The 10,816-nt window shown below is 47.0% G+C and overlaps 1 pseudogene; it reads right to left on the bottom strand.

The window, feature by feature from the left end:
* Window positions 1-290: 290 nt before the first annotated feature.
* LOC144781027 (U11 spliceosomal RNA) lies at window positions 291-472 on the bottom strand (annotated as a pseudogene).
* Between the last annotated feature and the right edge of the window lie 10,344 nt (window positions 473-10,816).

The raw sequence follows: 10,816 nt of genomic DNA, 5'->3' as shown, positions 1-10,816 counted from the left end.
ACAGAGAGTCTGTGGTCACTGTCCGATCAGGTTAAAAGAGCACTAGGTTAGTTCCTTTCCATTTCTGGTGCTTTTCTGCTGTTTTAAGATCTCCTTAGAGTTTCACATTGCTCAAATGGGTGTAATTTCTGTTATTTATATGTTCTCTCTTCTACATTGCTTGATTTTGCTCTGTAGAAAGTGTCACTCATAGTCCTTGAAATGTCACTCATAATTACACTGAAATTATGAAAATGTCACACATAGCAATCTGAAACCTTGGCAGCTATGAGACAGGGTCCGTCTGAACTCTGGGACCTAGTGTTAAAGTTAACTTGTCGCTCAATGCTTGTTCATATATTACAAGGTGCATGCACCAGGAGCCCCGGTAACAAAAATTATGTTTGCAAAATCTCTTGATATCGATTCCGCACAAGAAGCTCCGAGTTACCCCGAAGTCCCCTGTGTGCCACTCATGGCAGAAACCCTTTTTAGCCAAATGTACATGGTACAACATTGTGCCTGGCGGCTAGTTCTATGTCTTGTAGAGCGAGGACATATGTCACTGAAATACCACACCATATGCGTTTTAGGGAAGATCTGCATGCTGAGCCTGCGCATGGCGCAGTTGTGTGGTCTTCAGTCTCAGGGTGGGGCATCAGGTGGGCAGGGGTCAGGACTGGGCTGACTGAATTGTCATGCGCAGTCAGTGTAAACTGTATGTGACTGCACATACACGGACCCACGACTACAGGACCAAGCACGTTACCTGCCAGAAAAGCACAGACACAGGGTGTTATGCTCGTTCTTAGGGTGACTGTGCTGGAAAAGCACTGACCCCAGTGTACTGTCCTGAAGATGCCCAGCCATCTCGCGGACCCGGCTTCTGATTTCTCTCGCTGCGGCGGCGTGTGCCACCGTCCTTGGCTTATTCCTTGCTCCGGGAGGAGCGAGATTAATCTCAACCTGCACTTACCTCAAAATGCACAGGGACACTTTTAACATGTACCAAGTGCACTTACCCCTGCCTGTATCAGGCGTACTAACTACAACTTGTACAGAGAGAAATCACATCACCTGAATTACACACATTTACACTGCAGATATGATGCAGATTTTGCATGCATCAATGACACTTACACATACAACAGTAATTCTGGACGGATTAATTGGTCTCATCTTGCATCTTGGGGCACTTTATTGTAATTCAGCTTTTAATTGTTCCTGGGGCTTTGGCATTCACTAGTTACGCCCCTTACACTGGGACAGTTGCAACATAGGAGCTAGTATGATAGTGCCAGGGGTACTTATTGGCAACACGTACAAGAGCCATGTACGTCCAACTGTAGTCTCTTGAGCATATGCCCTGACCCCACCTCAACTTGGGGGTTAAATATAGTACTGGAGCACTTGAAGATCCTGTACTGAGCACTTGCTTCGCTCTGCACCAGGGACATTTATGTCAACATAAAGCCCCTTCATTTGATGTCCCCAGGGCAAATATTGTATCGGAGCAGTTGCAGATTTCTGTCTCTATATGTCTTGATCTGTCTCTATCTCCATCTGTCTCACCTCACCCGGTTCTCACTCCCTGCTGCCCTCCCACCTCACCCGGCTCTCACTCCCTGCTGCCCTCCCACCTCACCCGGCTCTCACTCCCTGCTGCCCTCTGTCACCTCACCCGGCTCTCACTTCATGCTGCTCTCAGTCACCTCACACGGCTCTCACTCCCTGCTGCTCTCAGTCACCTCACACGGCTCTAACTCCCTGCTGCCCTCCCACCTCACCCGGCTCTCACTATCTGCTGCCCTCTCACCTCACCCGGCTCTCACTCACTGCTGCCCTCCCACCTCCCACACCCGGCCTCTCACTCCATGCTCTGCCCTCCCACCTCCCTCACCCAGGCTCTCACTCCCTGCTCTGTCCTCTGCCACCTCACCCGGCTCTCACTCCCTGCTCTGCCCTCCCACCTCACCCGGCTCTCACTCCTTGCTGCCCTCCATCACCTCACCTGGCTCTCACTACCTGCTCTGCCCTCTCACCTCACAGGGCTCTCACTCCCTGCTCTGCCCTCCCACCTCACCCGGCTCTCACTACCTGCTCTGCCCTCTCACCTCACAGGGCTCTCACTCCCTGCTCTGCCCTCCCACCTCACAGGGCTCTCACTCCCTGCTCTGCCCTCCCACCTCACAGGGCTCTCACTCCCTGCTCTGCCCTCCCACCTCACCCGGTTCTCACTACTTGCTGTGCCCTCCCACTTCACATGGCTCTCACTCCCTGCTCTGCCCTCCCACCTCACAGGGCTCACTCCCTGCTCTGCCCTCCCACCTCACCCGGCTCTCACTACCTGCTCTGCTCTCCCACCTTCACAGGGCTCTCACTCCCTGCTCTGCCCTCCCACTTCACAGGGCTCTCACTCCCTGCTCTGCCCTCCCATCTCACCGGGCTCTCACTCCCTGCTGCCCTCCCACCTCACCGGGCTCTCACTCCCTGCTCTGCCCTCCCACCTCACAGGGCTGTCACTCCCTGCTCTGCCCTCCCACCTCCCTTGGCTCTCACTCCCTGCTCTGCTCTCCCACCTCACCGGGCTCTCACTCCCTGCTCTGCCCTCCCACCTCTCCGGGCTCTCACTCTCTGCTCTGCCCTCCCACCTCCCTCACCCGGGCTCTCACTCCCTGCTCTGCCCTCCCACCTCCCTCACCCTGGCTCTCACTCCCTGCTCTGCCCTCCCACCTCACCCGGCTCTCAGTTCCTGCTGTCCTCCCACCTCTCCCCTGTGTGTCAGCCTGGCTGACACTGCCTCCCGGGCACCCCAGTACTTCACAGGTCTTTAAACAACCATTTGTTTGTTAATGAGGCTTTGTTCACCTCTTAGCGCCCCTGCAGCTCCACTCTTGACTGTGGCTAGAATCGCCCGGCCCCCAGAGAGCAGTCTCTCTGATTACGCACTGCTGCTCCCCGAGGTATTTGCTGAAGTTAAAAAAGAAAACACACAGGTGCGATGTCTCAAGCGCCGCGGGCTGCCACTGAAGGCTTGCCGGGCCGCTACTGGCCTGCGGGCCGTACTTTGAGTACCCCTGCTGTAGACTTTAAGCATGAACGTCCGGTATGTCGGGGTTATGCCTACCTGGTTTGGCAAGTTAACGGGACTTCTGGGAGATGTAGCCATGTTGTGGCGTTGGTCAAAATTAACCTTAATAGAGTTGTGTTTTTGTGCTGGTTATTATTAGCAGAACGTACGGATCTTCTGACACACTTTGGTAGTTTGATTTATATACTCGACTTGCCCATCGTGTTGTTACAATTTATGAAGTTCAGACTTCTCTTTAAACCATCGGCTGTGTGTTAAAATTATCAAGGTCTGTATAAGTCTCCTCCACAAGACTTCCGGGAGATGTAGTCGCGTTGTGGCAATTGCCAATACCTTAATGATAGAAGTTGAGGGTTTTGATCTTTTCATCACAGTTTTGGAGTAGTAACTCAAAACTGGCCATCAATATCTTACAAACTGTAAAGTAAACACATTTCATTTAGTCCGTCGCCTGGTGTGTCGAATTGGACAATTAACATAGCCTCTCTCTGAGTTAATCTATCAAGATCTCCTCCACAGGGGTCTGCTTCAACTCGTGATATTACTGTCCACCGTAATTTATTCTCTACATCAGTGGTTCCCAAACTTTTTTGACCTGCGGCTCCCTTGACCAAGTGGCGGTAGGCTGAGGCTCCCCATAACATTACTTTTTTAGGCAGGGTGTGTGTGTAAACCCGGCCTGGATAGTGCTTTCATTTTAATCCCTGAAAATAATTGGGATGAAGGTATTTAGAAAGGTGCGTGCAATGCAAGGATGTGTCTACTTTCTCTTTTCACAATATTTGTGGGCCCTCGGACCATTCAGTGATTGTATCTGTTTGCTGTTCGTGCGCGCTGAGATTGGAGATGGACACACCCAACCAAAACCAGTCTGGGCACCTGGGTGCTGGGGCACACGGTTCGGAAGCCACTGGTATATTTCCTAACATCTACTAATTAGTGATGAACATAGAATACAATGAGGTATTGCAATGGCTTGTTTGCTTTGTGATTTTCCTTTCACATAATGACATGTCAGTAGCATACTTCTGAGGTTCTTTTGGAGACAAAAGTCCACTCAGACGACTTCCATGTGTCCACTTCAGTTCCAGTAAAGGAAGCTCTAGTGTCAAGAAAGACAACGCCTATTTTTGTAGCCATGGATTCATGTAATAAAACCAACTAAAAGAATGCCAAGGCATTCAGCGTACTGCTGGTGCTCTACCTCCAATTAAGAAAGTTAGTGCTGTTAAATACTGTCTACCTATACAAAGCACTGTAATTACCAACAAAACAGCAGCAATAGCCACAGTATGGAAATGGGAAAAAACCTTCCACAATGTCTATAAATGAACCACAGTATCCTGTTGTACCAGGTCAGTCATTTCTATGCTTCACTTCTGCAAGCCTTTACACTGCACTGACACATACATCAAATCAATCACTAAAAGCCAGCACATTTGCAATGGGAGTAGGCTGCAGTGAAAACATTGGAACACCCATGAAAGTACTAAATATACCTCAATTTAAAGGCAGAGCACAGAGCCACGACGAATAGTGTAGACAAAGCCCTCAATATGGCTCCAGCATCAGAAAAAGCCAACAGCAAATACGGACAAGCATACTGGTGAAAACTGTTATTCTTCAAAAGTACTGGGCATCTTGTTTCAAGGCAGTATCCCAGCCACTTCCTAGTTTATCTTGATGTAATAAGATATATTTTAGCCAAAACCTCCCTACCCCCCTTTAATGAAAAAAAGGGCACCATCTGGTTTGCTCCTCGAAGTTATCAATGATGGGCAAAAACACGGCAGTGCTGTAAGGAAATGAAGACGCTTGTTCTATTCTGAAGGAGTGACCAGGAATTACACAAGGTCGTATTCAGAGATAAAATCAAACAGAGAAGGTTTAACGAGGTAACGTGGGGGCTACGAAGCCCCAATCTTTTGTCCTTCATAAACACTGGAAAAAACATACAGAAACATAAATAAATTAAAATATACATCACTGTGGACAACAATTCTTTTTTGGAAATACAGTGAATCTAAGGGGCCCATTACGATGTCGGGCGGATTGCCCCCGCCAGGCTGGCGGTAACCACCGCCGGCCTGGTGGGTGCAATCTGCCCGGCATCCACTCCCGAATGCCCCCGCCATATTAGTATGGCGGGGGGGGACCGCGGCGGACGGAAAGACCGTCCGCCGCTTTTCCGCCCCGGTCGCCTTGCGGCCGGGGCGGAAAAGGATTAATATGGTGGCGGTGGCGCATAGACACCGCCCGCCATATTAGTATGGGCCAAATCGGATGACTTTTCGTGGCGGCAAGGCATGCGGTCTTCACTCTGGGGAGGGGTGGGGGGTGCACACGGGGCTACCTGTGGTACCCCCCAGCATTTGCATAAACAAAGCGGCAGGCACCGCCCGGTGCCTGCCGCTTTGTTTATGCAAATGCGCGCATTCATTTTTAACATTGTGGCGTGCGGTGCAGTGAACACCCCCGCCACAATGTTAAAAATGGGGGATGTGCCCGCCACCTTGGCGGGCGCATCCTAATGCAGACATCGGGACCCCCGACCTTAAGGCGGGCGGTCCCGTTTTCCGCAAGGGTGCCATCCTAATGGGGCCCTTAGTGTCCTCCTTGTGCCATCACCTTGCGAGCGTCCTCTGAGACGAGATGGCAATTCCAGTGGCATGTGCTCAGTGGAGGTGAGGACCATAAAAACACCCAAATACCGAATCCTTCCTGTCCTGCTGTCCAGTATCTTTTTCAAGTATGTATATATATATATATATATATATATATATATATTACCTACTGGCGGTCGCCAGTAGGTATATATAGTCAGGATTTTTTCTCTATGGGTTTTTTGAAAATTCTATGTCTAATAACTTTGGCGTTTGTGGACGGAATTGGCTGAAATTTTCAGGAAAATGGCACATTTTGTTTCCGAGCAGCCCTTGAAAATTTGGGGGGGGTTCGTCCAGTGGGGGCCGAGAAAAAAGGGGGGTCCCAAAACGTGTTTTTAACATTGAGTTTTCCATAGGGCGGTTGGCCTCACTTTTAGCCCGAACGGCTGAATGGATTTGCACGAAACTTGGCAAAATTGTAGGGACTGGTAGCCCGATGTGCCTTTTGTAGGTCTCAATATATGTGCTCCAGTGGATTTTGAGAAATTAACGTTTAAAAAAAGATATATATCTGTAACAGCGGACCGGTTAGCGCTCTGGTTCGCGGACTTTTCGCGCAACGGAGCTTTGTGAAGCGAAGCTGATTGGTTCTCCGGCGTCTGTCAACATTCCAAACAGTCCGTAGCGGCCGCCATCTTGTCTCTCGGTAGGATCGAGAGACAAGAGGAGGTCAAAACAAAGGGGGAAATAACTATAAGGGGGCATAGTAGATCCTCGCTGACCCCCTAGGTTTGATGTGGAGGTTTTAAAAGGGCCCCGCGGGGCAAAAAAAAATAATAATAATAATAATTGAACGGCTGAATGGATTTGCACGAAACTTGGCAAAATATTAGGGACTGGTAGCCCGATGTGCCTTTGCTAGGTCTCAATATATGTGCTCCAGTGGATTTTGAGAAATTAACGTTCAAAAAAAGATATATATCTGTAACAGCGCTCCGCTTCGCGTAACGGAGGTTTGCGAAGCTGATTGGTCATTCTGTCACTGGGCTATAGTTGGGCTACATCTGGCTGATATTTGGGCTACATTTGTTTTTTTGTGTGTCTGGCGGCCATCTTTGGGCTACATTGGGCTACATTGGGCTTCATTGGGCTACATTCGGCTAATTAGCAAATAGCTCATAGCAAACTAGGAATGGTAAAGAATCGCTATTTATTCCTTAAAGTTCGCTATTTAGGAAATGCAAAAAACTTTGATGATATATATGGCGGTTCATCTCTAACAAGATAAGAAGCATAGGGATACATTTATGATGACTGGCGCATCACCAGGGATGTGTTAGTCATTCTGTGCCGCTGTTCCGTCACCTATGGTGTGCTGCATTTACAATGCGGCGCATCATGGGGCAAAAACAGCACAGATGCGTGATGTATCTGTGCCGTAAAGGTGGCGCATTGCTGGAGTTGTATCGCAAGTGTGATGAAGCTCCAGCAAGGGTCGGGGGTGCCCCTGTCGCAGGGTTTCTGTTGTCACACAGAACTGTGGACAGAGGATTGGAACCTCGGCGAATTAGGGTGTCCCAAAACTCACGTTAGTAATCAAAAACTCCTTAGCAAGCTAGGTACAGTGTCACATTGGATATAACAAACTCTCAATGTTTAGACAATCCAGAATATGAACTTATAGTACCTCAGGATACGTGGAACTCATGAACAGTCGGTCGTTATAGATTTCTTAGAAACCAGAACATGGAGTTAAGAAGAACAGATGTGTATTTGAAATGTTTATTTACTAATGCCGTCTTCTCAGGCGTAGTACCTTAGATAATAAAAGTACACATATTATCAGTAGCAAAATTACCAGCATAGTTACTAGTACATAAAAAGTGAATGGTGATAGTATGTTAACATGCTGTAAATGAATAAGAGTTAGCAACACTTATAAGCAGCCGCGGGCCGTGGAGGGAGTTACGGTGAGGCAGGGAGGCGGGGAGGGGGAGAAGCAGGGTGGAGAATACAAGTACACATATTATCAGTAGCAAAATTACCAGCATAGTTACTAGTACATAAAAAGCGAATGGTGACAGTATGTTAACATGCTGTAAATGAATAAGAGTTAGCAACACTTATAAGCAGCCGCGGGCCGTGGAGGGAGTTACGGTGGGGCAGGGAGGCGGGGAGGGGGAGGGGCAAGGTAGAGAGGGCTCCACCCTGCTTCTCCCCCTCCCCGCCCCCCTGCCCCATCGTAACTCCCTCCACGGCCCGCGGCTGCTTATATCTCACCCTCCCTAATACACATATTATATTATTTGCTAAGAAGGTCTCTTTGTGTTGGTTTAGGGCGTGCCCATACTTTAGTGTCTTAGATTTGAAGGAATCACATCACCATACACCAGCTCTCTCTTCATGTGAACCGCATCAACTGTTGTGTATGTGTGTTCGGCAAAGCAATATAAAACCCGCCTCATGCCCAGAATTGGCAGAAGTTGCACTTATGTTATGAGTATGAAGTCGTGGAGATCAGACCTCATAACAATTCTGTATCGTGTTGTTCTTGAAACTTTAGCACTCGCTGTACAGATATAGTTTAACAAGTAAAGCAGATAGTAGACCAATAACATATTATTCTCATGTAAACCACGATGAACTACTAGGTGGAAAGCTAAAGCAACAACTAAGTGTCGTGTGCAGAAGTTGCAAAAAAGGAAAAATGGCGTTTAAACCGGTAATGAGCCCATGCTAACTTAACACGGTGTAAAGATATCCAGGACCTAGATGACACCTCCTCATGATCCGGAAACGAACTGAATAAGATAATAGAAGTGCCATCTCATGAGAGCAGATTGCAAGTTTATATGTGGACGGTCCGCAAGGTAAAGCATTAAAAACTAGGAAAATGTAATGCTAAAGAAAAATAAAACAGCCAAGTACTTTATCGAGTCTTAAGCCAATAGGCAAGGTAAATAATAAAAACTTGATAAATAAGTCAATGAATTGTCAATGAAATGCTAGTACTCAGCATATCAAACATGAAAAAGGTCTATGACATAACTGTGTATGCAAAATAAGCTGCAACAGCCTCCAATAGGAAGTCACCGTCTTCATCCGAAAACAGTTCAGCCATCCAATTTAAAAGCGGAAAAGAACATACGTGCTCTCCCAGCACCGGATCCTCTATCACCATCAGAGGACAGCTCGGTGGGTTTTCAAGAAAGCTCTGTTCCAAGAAAGACTGTGCTGCCGCCAGTAAATTCCAGGGACCAAGTAGTCCATGCATCAATGCCACAGCCATAATCCTTTCGCCAGGACAAACCAACTCGTGAGTAATGATAGGAGTCATCAGCTGATTAAAGTCGACGTCAGGAGAAACCGGTCCGCAGAGACACAAATCAATGGCCCAATCGAAATCACAGGTCAGGCAGTGAAATACAGGCTGGACACAGGTGAAGTAGGAGAACCGAAAAGATAATCCATATGCCGTGCTTAATATCGCCAACGGCATTGTGCCATAATATTCTAGCATGCGATTGCGGAACAGTGTCAGCAGCTGCAGGGTCGGAGGTTGCATAGGAGGGACATCCATATTTAAAAATGTAAAAAAGCACAAGAGCGTCCGCTGGTAATGCAAGTAAAAATGCCAATCCACGAACCAGAGTGCAGAAAATACAATGAAAGGAAGCAGGGATGACTCCAAAGATTTTCTCAAATGAAGTCACGAGACCACTGGTAACAACTTTAAAAAAGTGTGTCAGGGACTTTGTGGAGGATGCGTTAAAGATAGTCGGAAACATGTTGCTGAAATTGAAAGGCAAATCTTAATTGAAAAGGGTGTGCACCTCTGTACGGGTGTTCGCTATGTGAAGTACGAAAGTTTCACGGGCCGAACTCAAGGCCACCTCTCTCTGAGACAAAAGAGCTCTTATTCTTGCCATGCCGTTGAAACGTGTCCCAAGGTTGGTATTTGTGGCCAGATTGAAAACTCCCTATGTTCATGTGTGGGAGGAAATAGAACATTTCTGCAGCAAATAACCCGTTCACTTACTGTTACGATAAAAGGAATACTTTTAATTAACTCAGAACAATCTTCATTATTGAGCATCAAATAACTACCATTTTCCAACAACTTGAACGTGGGGATGATAGCAGGAACTGGCGTGCCTTGCAACACGCAAGCCATATTTGGTCGGTGTTTGTTGCATGAACCGTGTAACTGTATGTGCCTACACATTAGTGAATGATCTGGCGTCTCAGTGCATTCCTCTCCATTCAGATAAACTTCTTGATCATCTTTGAAACATCTGTATGTGTATGGAAGCGACCAGACCTCATGAAGAAAAGCACTACCTAAAGGTTCATAACGACCTATTGGTATATATTTCATACAATTTGAAAACTTATATAAAGCAAAAGGCAGCGTTATTAAACCGTGGATAAGGCATGTTGTCAAAAAACCCGCAATCCTCTGCTGATGATGTCACTGAGCATGTCATGAATGATGTAATATGTGACATCATCAGCAGTGGATTACGGGTAATAGTATCTCTAGTTTACTCCCCTATAGCTGTCTTTATTTTAACATAAGTGTGTGTTTCCCTCCCTTATACTTGCTGTTTTTGGTTCGCTTCCAGTTCGCGTACCGGCGAGCGAACTAGGAAGCGAACTAAGAGAAATAGAGGTTGGCACAGTTCCAAATATTGTACCAATTTTTTAATAACGGGGAGGTAGTTCTGAAAAGAACTTTTTTTTTTTTTTTTCTGAACATTTTTTTACTGTTTTTGAATTTTTCGGAACAGTTTTATATTTTTTGGGGTTTTTCTTGGAGGGGGCAATGAAAACGATTCATTGTAAAGGGCTCAACAGGAGCAACAAAACAAAAAAAAGAAGTATTTATTATTTTGGGCGTTTCGGACAAACTTGCATATGATAGTCAATAGCTCTGTTGATCAGAGTGATGCTTCTTTCTCCGTAGGAAATGAATCCATCGCAAAATACGCAGGTGTGTTTTACTTCACCAAATCTCATTTGTATATTTGGCACCATCTCCCTGCCCTCTGGTCCCGTTACTTCCGGTACAACAGATCTTCTGGCCATAATAGGGAGATTATCTAGGTCGTTCCGAAACTGTGCAGCACTGTAGTTGTTA

This window comes from Lissotriton helveticus, chromosome 1_1 (genome assembly GCF_964261635.1).
Source record: "Lissotriton helveticus chromosome 1_1, aLisHel1.1, whole genome shotgun sequence".
NCBI lineage: Eukaryota > Metazoa > Chordata > Amphibia > Caudata > Salamandridae > Lissotriton > Lissotriton helveticus.
Note: the sequence above shows the minus strand (reverse complement) of the source record. Positions and strands in the feature narration are given on the sequence as shown.